The sequence below is a fragment of the Tamandua tetradactyla genome, chromosome 8 (genome assembly GCF_023851605.1).
Source record: "Tamandua tetradactyla isolate mTamTet1 chromosome 8, mTamTet1.pri, whole genome shotgun sequence".
Taxonomy (NCBI): Eukaryota; Metazoa; Chordata; class Mammalia; order Pilosa; family Myrmecophagidae; genus Tamandua; species Tamandua tetradactyla.
The window spans coordinates 80,866,137-80,874,911 of record NC_135334.1 but is presented as its reverse complement, the minus strand read 5'-3'; the positions used below and the strand labels follow the sequence as shown (position 1 = coordinate 80,874,911).

Sequence of the window (8,775 nt, the reverse complement as noted above, 5' to 3'; positions counted from 1 at the left end):
CTCCTCCCGTCTCCATGGAAACACTCCGAGTGTCTATTCCAAGGCCTGGAACTTCCGTTTCGGTCTACAGGGGTTGCGGCCATTGTTTGTATGAGCGGAGTCTTTTGACCGGTGTCCGTCCTCCTTAAGAGGCTCCGTAAGTGAAGCGGACTCTCGGGAGAACCGAACCCGAAGGGGATAAGGGGGGGAAGAGCTGTGGCTGAAGGAAGAGTACAGAAAAGGGAGGGCCATGGGCCGAGACGCGGCTCTGTCTTAGAAATTCTGGAGACGCCTGTGTAGATGTTTTCTTCACAGTCGCCCTCCACACGTTAAAACTGAATAAGGGAAGGAGAGAGGAGGGCAGAGGTAGCCTGGGCCCTAGAGCCGGGGTACTAGAGTTTGGGAAGTATTGCAGCGGCGCACGAACCCAGGGTCTGGATGCCGACCGTAGGTTCGCGGGCGTCTTTGCTGCAGAGGCAGAGGCCGCGCAAATCCATGCCACTGAGATGCGCAGAACCCGCTCCATAAGAACAATTTATACGACTTACAGCGATGCGTAACCTAGGGCAGCCAGTGGCGCGCGTTGTGGGAGGCCAAACCTGTCCTGTCTTGGGTCCTGAATGAATTGTTTTTCTCTCTGGAGAAAGAGGACTGTTAACTAATTGCTTATCATTTCCCTCCGGGATCTGTGATTTCAAGGAAGGACCCGGGCTGGTAAAGATTCATGACCCCATTTTACAGGTGAGGAAACTGAGGCCCTGAGATGTCTATATTATCTTCCTCAAAGTCCTACAAGTGGTTGGTAGCAGGGTTGAACAGGTCCTGGGAACCCTAGATCTGGCATCCTTCTCTAAGACTTCAGTATCTCTCTGATAGAAACTCTAGTGTCACAACAGCTAAGGGAGGGCAATGGAATTAAGAAAAACACTTTAAAAATTGAACGCACCATTTAAATGTATTGCTATTATTTCTATTATTTTTGTTGTTCTTATTATTAATAGTAAACTAGGAAGCCTTGAGGTTCAGAGAGGTTGAATTACACAAAGAGCATCTACATCCCTTCAGAGACTAAACTGTGAAGCAAATTCTGTATTCTCTTGCCCAAATTAGAGTTGTATCCTTTGGAGTTTCTAGATCATCATAAATAAGATCCAAGGTGCCATTGCTTCCATTGCTCTCCTTTCTGATCCTTAAATATTCTTGGGCTCTTTCTGACCACTTTCTAGGATATTTGGGGGTCATGTCCACTTATTATTTGGACATTTTATTGAATTTAGCAGTTTCACCATGCCCAGCATTTTATTCCTCCTTTCTTCTTCCTCAGTTCATTGCAACACTCCACCCTTTCCCAGAAGAGGAGCACAGAGAAGGAAAGAATGTTCACGGTTTTTGTCATAGTCTGATCACAAGTGAGTAGGATTGTCTTCTCTTGTTTATAAAATGAATTCTCCATGGGTAGTGAGGGGTAGTGGAAGTTGCAATGGAAATAGATGGGCTGAACTGTATAGAAAATGTTCCTCACTTGCCAGAGAGATTTGCAAGCCTCCTATGCTGTACCCACACTTCTTACCTGGTGTCTTTTCTCGACATTTACTCATTTATTCAGCCTGCCTTTCAAGTCTGCAATATAGTTAGTACTGTTCTTGGTGCTCTGAGGTAAAGAAATAGAAAAGAATGTCTTTCTTAAACATTGGGGCAATAAATCACATGAGGTCAATAATAATTTTTGGAATTATTGCACATTAAGAAGTGCCAGAATGAGTGGCACTTAGAAGAGAGGAACCAGGAGCTCAGAATGACTAATTATGGATAGGATCTGTCATTCCAGACAGGAAGACCATTATTTAGACTCAGGCAGAATTTGAGGGGACAAAAGGAAAACTGAGCTAATTGCGATAGAGTGTTTCTTTTAATGAATGAAGAGAGGCCATCTTGTAGAGGGCTATAATGTTCAGTTGCTTATTTATCCTTGTGTACTATTCAGAATCCCCTTCACATCTAACAGAGATAACCATTGTTGGGATTTTGGCAAGTGAAGTATTTACTTGTAGTCTTATTTAATGTACATACTTACTCACTAATTCATATGAACACTAATATGTATACATAAATACCTAATACAAATAGATGAGCATGGATTTCTTAAAGATAAATGTAGATTAGTATATATACAAAGTTAGAATTGGGCGGGCCACGGTGGCTCAGCAGGCAGAGTTTTTGCCTGCCATGCTGGAGACCCAAATTCGATTCCCTGTGCCTGCCCATGCAAAAAAAAAAAAAAAGTTAGAATCATGACAGATAGACTTCATGAGGGCAGGGAATGTTCCAGGTATGTACAGCCATGTTTGACTTATAGTAAGCACTCAGTAAATATTCGTTGAATCAGTGAATGAATGAAAGGCTATTATGGGTATCATTTTTTTAATTTAACATGAAGAACATTTTCCTGCTTATTTTTTGGTAGCATAAGTTTTAATGACTACATGCTGTTCCATTCTAGATGAATACCATGCTTTATTTAAATTTTCTTTTATTGGGAAAAATTTAAGCATTCTCTAATATTTTGCTAATAAACACTTATTTCTAATGATTATCTTATGCATCATTCATTACCTGTATCTTTATTTCCTCAAGAATAATCTGATAAATAGAATGAAGGTCAAAGGTTATAAATTCTTTTTAGCCTCTTGAAAATTGTTTCCAAGTTCATTTTGAGAAATATTATGAGAACTTAAACTCCTACAACCATTTCATGAATGATCTATCTTGTTGGGGGTTTTGAGTATTATTTTGAAAATTTTGCCTTAATTTGAATTCTATTAGTCTTTATTAAGGGTAACCATTAGATAAGATTATAAGTAAATACTTCACTTGCCAAAATGCCAACAATGGTTACCTCTGTTTGATGCGAAGTTATCTTTGAGTGGTACACAGGATAAATAAGCAAACAATTTTAGAATTACCGTTATAAGGGTTCTAAGTAATGTTAAGTTTATTTCTGGGGATTTATGTATATTTTTCTATTGCAAATACCATTAAAAATAATGATTATTTATATATCTGAACTCTATTATTTCATTGACTTTTGTATGTTAATTTGAATTTTATTGTGATATATTACATTCATGTGAAAGAATTTATGAAAACATATATGTATAATTTAAAATCCAATAGTAACATGAACTCCTACCATTTACACCAACAGATACTTTTAGGAGCCCCCAATACTCCCACAATTTCCACTCCTTCCCCTTTCCTATCGTAAGTGTTACATTTATTAAACATTTGCTTTTTTTCTTTTGTAATTCTGCCTAGCTATGTCTAGACTATGTGTACATCTCTTAACAGTATTGTTTAGTTTGCTTGTTTCTGAGCATTATATTAATTGAATCATTGTATATAATCTTCTGTAACTTGATTGTTTTGCATGATGTTAGATTTTTACAGTGCATCCATGTTGATTTAGTTGTAATTTCTTTTCACTGATGTTAACTGTTTCATGTTATAACAACTTATTTATCCATCCTACTACTGTTCGGTTTATTTCCAGTTTTTTTGCTATTACAGCAATTATACTCCTAGTACTATGTACTTGTACATATCTTCCGTTATATGTACGTGTACATATCTCCCGTTATACGTGTGTAAGTTTCTCTAAGCTGTAAACCAAGTACTGTAACTGCTGGAATATTGAATACATTCATATTTCCTAATAGTTTTCAATTATTTTCTTGAGTTTCCCAGATAGACAGTCATAACTTCTATACATAATTTTGTCTAGTTGTATTAGCAAGTGCTTTCAAGTCAATGGTTTAAAAATAGCAGATTGACAATGCATAAAAGGCATTTAATGTGAACACCTTTAATATTTTACATTTGGATTTGAGATATATTGGGGTGTCTTTAGAATTGTTTGGTTAAATTGCCTTGTTGCTGTTGAATTTTAAGAAGAATATTTTTGGCATCAACTAAAATAATTTTAAGGCTTTTCTTATTTGACATTAATAAGGAAGCTTATACTTAGTAGATTTCCTATTTTGAACCTTCTTGAACCTTTGGCAATATGCTTTGGTATTATAGCAGATTGAATTTTTCAAAGATAGCTACATCTGTAATTTATCCTAACCTTCATACCCTTCTTACAATGTGACTGACATTTCTCTCCTGAAAGGTAGGGTCTGAATCCCCTGCTCTCATATCTCTCTGGGGTTTTATTGCCTTGACTAGGGGAGTACAGCAGAAAAATGCTATGTTATTTCCAAATATATCATAAAAAGGATGCAGCTTTTGCTTGCATCTTATCAGGAGTCTTGCCACCATGTTGAGAGGTACCCCAGGCCTACATAAACGGATCACATGGAAAGTAACTGAAACTTCCCATCAGCAGTCAGCACCACCTTGCCAGCCATGTGAGTCAGCTACCCTGGAAGTAAATCCTTGAATCCAATCAAGCTGTTAGATGACTGCAGCTTTATTGACAATTTTCAGCTATCTCATGAGAGATCTGAGCTACAACCACTGAGTCAATGCACTCCTATAATCCTGACCCAGAGAAATCATGAAGGATAATAAATAATTAACTTTGGAGGGATTAGCTATATAGCAATAAATTATAAATATAAGTATGTTGTTGGATTTCATAACGTTTCACTTTATTATTTTCTTAAGTTAACATCAATATCCATTAATAAAGTAGGTCTATGGTTTTCTGACTTTTGCTGTCTTGGTGTTTTCTACCCTTTTCAAAAATTTTTGATAGTTTTTCTTTTTTCTATATGCCCTGAAACAATTTAATAGCATCAAGTAATCTGTTCTTTGAAAATTTGAAAATTCCCTTGAAAAAAGTTTTGGTCCCGTTATTATTATTTTTTGTCATACATATATGTAACATAAGATTTCCATTTTAACCATTTTTAAGTGTACATTCAGTGGCATTAATTACATCCATAGTGCTTTCAACTGTCACCACTATTTCCAAAATTTTTTCATCACCCAATCTGTGCTGGTTTTAAAGGATTTATGTACCATAGAAAAGGTATTCTTTAATTCTAATCCCATTTTGTAAAGACAACCATTCTTCTAATCCTTATTCAGTACTGTATATTGCAAACTGTAATTAAATTATCTCCATGGAGATGTGACTTAGTCAAGTGTGGGCATTAAACTTGATTAGGTGGTCATGTGTCTGCACCCTTTCCAGGTGGGTCTTGATTACTTGGGTCCTATAAAGGAGGAGATAGTTTTTGGAGAGAATGCTTTATGAGAACGATGAGAAAGCTACAGCAGAACCAAGCAGAGCCACATGACCAAGAGAACCACAGAGTCCACCAGCCATTGACCTTTGGAAAATGAGGGGAGAGCAGCAGAACCATGACAGAATAATGAGAGATCCACAGAGTCCAATAACCAGAGACCTTTGGAGATGAAGAAGGAAAATGCCCCTAGGGGAGCTTCATGAAACAAGAAGCCAGAAGAGAAAGCTAACAGACTTCACCATGTGTCCTTCCAACGGAGAAAGAAACTCTGAACATCATCAGCCTTCTTGAACCTAGGTATCTTTCCCTGGATGCCTTGGATTGGACATTTCTAAAGACTTGCTTTAATTGGGATGTTTTCATGGCTTTAGAATTGTAAACTTGTAACTTAATAAATTCCCCTTTTTAAAAGCCATTCAATTTCTGGTATATTGCATTTCGGCAGCTAGCAAACTAGAACACCATCACATGAAGCAATAACTTGTCATTTCCTCTCTCCCCCAGTTCCTGGTAGCCTCTAATCTCCTTTCTCTGTGAATTTTCTTATTCTAGATACTTCACCTAAGTGGAATTGTACATTTGTCCTTTTGTGTCTGACTTCATTTACTTAACATGTTTTCAAGGTTCATCCATGTTGCAGCATGTATCAGAACATTTTACGGCTGAGTAATATTTCATTGTATGGCTATATTGCATTTTCTTTATTTGTTTATTGATGGACTCATGGATTGCTTTCATCTTTTTGACAATTGTAAATAATGCTGCTATGAACATTGTGTGTTTGAGTCTCTGCTTTCAATTAGCCATAGTAATTCAATACTTAACTTCCTGAGAGACTGTTGAAAAGTTTTCCATAGTAGCACTATTTTACATTCTCACAAACCATATATGGGGCATCCAATTTCAATACATCCTTGCCAATGCTTGTTATTTTCCATTGTTTTTGTTTGTTTGTTTTTGCTGTAGCCATCCCAGGAGGTATGAAGTGATACCTCATTATTATATTTTTAAGTAAAAATTTTTTCTCGGAAACTTACAGGTTACAGAAAAATCATGCAAAAAATACAGTTCCAATTTACCCCCTCCCCCCATTGCATTTGTGTGATACATTTGTTACAACTGATGAGAGACTTATTATAATTGTACTATTAATTGTAGTCCATAGTTTACATTAAGGTTCACTGTGTCGCGCAGTCCTATGCTTTCTTTTTTTTTTAATTTTAATCTAGTAACATATATACCACCTAAAATTTCCCCTTCTAAACACATTCAAGCATATGATTTGGTGCTATTATTCACAATTATGTTCACTAACTTTTTTAAACATTTTTTTATTGTATAGTATAACATATATACAAAGCAAAGAAATAAAAAAGCAATAATTTTCAAAGCACTCTTCACCAAGTAGTTACAGGACAGATTCCAGAGTTTGTCATGAGCTACCATATGATCCTCTCCCATTTTTCCTTCTAGCTGCTCCAGAATATAGGAGGCTAGAGGGCTTAAATATTTTTTTATCATCACAATCGACTTTTTTTCCTTCCTTTTTTTGAGAAAAATAACATATAGACAAAACAGCTGTAAATTTCAAAGCACAGCACCGCAGTTAGTTGTAGACCACTATTTCAGACTTTGACATGGGTTATAATTTCACAATTTTAGGTTTTTACTTCTAACTTCTCTAAAATACTGAAGACTAAAAGATATCAATTTAATGATTTAGCATTCATATTCATTTGTTAAATCCTATCTTCTATGTATAACTCCACCATCACCTTTGATCTTTCCATCCCTCTCTTTAGGGGTGTTTGGGCAATGGCAACTCTAAATTTTTGATATTGGAAGGGTCCGTCATTAATATGGGGTAGGGAGATGGAACTATCTGATATTCTGGAGAGGCTGGGCTAAGTTTTAGGACTTATCTGCACCAGGGACCCATCTGGAGGTTGTAGGTTTCTGGAAAGTTATTCTAGCACCTGGAACCCTTGTGGAATCTTATATATTGCTTTAGGTGTTCTTTAGGATTGGCTGGAATAGTCCTGGTTGGGGGCTGGCAGGTTATGATAGGTAGCAAGGTCTACCTGAAGCTTGCATAAGAGCAACCTACAGAGTAGCCTCTCAACTTTATTTGAACTCTCTCTGGCACTGATGCTTTATTAATTACACTTCTTTTCTCCCTTTTGGTCAGGATGGAATCGTTGATCCCACAGTACCAGCTCTGGATTCATCCCTGGCAGTCATCTCCCACGTCACCAGGGGAAGACTTTCACCCCTGGGTGTCATGACCCACATAGGGGTGAGGGCAATTATTTCACTTGGACTTAGAGAGACTGAGGCCGCATCTGAGCAACAACAGAGGTCCTCCAGAAGTAACTCTTAGGCATGCCTGTAGGTAGTCTAAGCTTCTTGCTACCTACATAAGCTTCACAAAAGTAAGCATGATTGAGGGCATGGTCTATTGATTTGGGTGTCCCTAAAGTTTGACACAGTATCAGGGGATTCCCTGATGGTGAGGTTTAATAGCTCCATATTCTTTCTCCCCTCCCTCAGGGGACATTGCCAGTACTTTTTGATTATCTGCTTAATATAGTTTAGGAAATATCCAGGCATTACAGTAATCTATACAGGATTAAAGGACCTCTTTCTTATTCTGTGCTTCCTGTGTTTCAGTTGTTTAAATGAACTATACAGATAGGTTGAATAGATTATGCACTACAGAAAATTTCAGTTATAGACCAAATAAATCTTTTTTCCATTGGCCTCAAAGACTATGTGTGGTTCTAAAATATAGACACTGTCTTCCTTACCCCTATGTTCTGAATTACTTTAGCCCCAACCTCTTTAGCTTCGATCTTATCTCTAAATATCAGGTTCTATGTATAATACAGCCTCTCAAAATCCAGAAATAATAATCACCATTCCAGACTTAATGTGTCTGCTCTAAAAGCTTACAGTCTAGGCCCATGTTTTCTTATACACATTTTCTAAAGGTGACCATACCATTGCTGTTCTTTTGCTTCAGGCTTATTTTATCTCACCAAATGTCCCACATGTTCATTCACATCATTGCATGCTTTGCGACTTTCTTCCTTTTTCTAGCAGTACAACCTTCGTTCATAAATATACACCATTGTTCTCCAATCTGCTTCTCCATCAGTGCATCCTTCAGCCTCCTGCATTCATTGAGCATCATGTATAAGGCCGAAAGTTTACAGTCCATCAACATCTCAATTTTAGGTAATTTCATTGTTCCTAAGAGAAAGAAAACCAGTAAACACACCCTCACCAAATAGAAAATCTAAACCTCCTCTTAACTGTAGTCTCTCACCGCATTATTTACCTCTGCTGTTGCTGTGGTTGTGCTGTTGGTTTCCTTTTGAACATAGTTCATAGCATGCAATAGCAGTTTTCCCCCTGTGCCCTGGACTTAAACACCCTTTATACAAGAATCATATCTTTGAAGTAATTCTTTTGAGAACTAATTCATATTTCTATTAGTATGAATCAGTGGGACATGTAGGTCTATGTACCCCCTTTCAAT

The 8,775-nt window shown here is 37.1% G+C and overlaps 1 protein-coding gene and 1 long non-coding RNA gene across 8 annotated transcripts in view; one reads left to right on the top strand and one right to left on the bottom strand.

Annotated features, from left to right (window-relative positions):
- The first annotated feature begins 4 nt into the window (after positions 1 to 4).
- ZNF214 (zinc finger protein 214) overlaps positions 5 to 8,775 on the top strand; it is a 31,113-nt gene continuing 22,342 nt past the window's right edge. The window contains exons 1-5 of one of the 7 annotated variants that reach the window (XM_077113849.1): positions 5 to 136; positions 679 to 720; positions 1,304 to 1,388; positions 3,185 to 3,240; positions 7,423 to 7,666. The gene's annotated coding sequence lies outside the window, so the exon portion shown is untranslated. The remainder of the gene's footprint in view (positions 137 to 678; positions 721 to 1,303; positions 1,389 to 3,184; positions 3,241 to 7,422; positions 7,667 to 8,775) is intronic. The other 6 variants (XM_077113853.1, XM_077113848.1, XM_077113847.1 and 3 more) reach the window with 6 other exon arrangements.
- The window catches only part of LOC143644626 (uncharacterized), a 31,098-nt gene continuing 30,554 nt past the window's right edge, over positions 8,232 to 8,775 (bottom strand). Inside the window, exon 3 of the long non-coding RNA XR_013156792.1 lies at positions 8,232 to 8,486. This is a non-coding gene — a long non-coding RNA (uncharacterized LOC143644626). The remainder of the gene's footprint in view (positions 8,487 to 8,775) is intronic.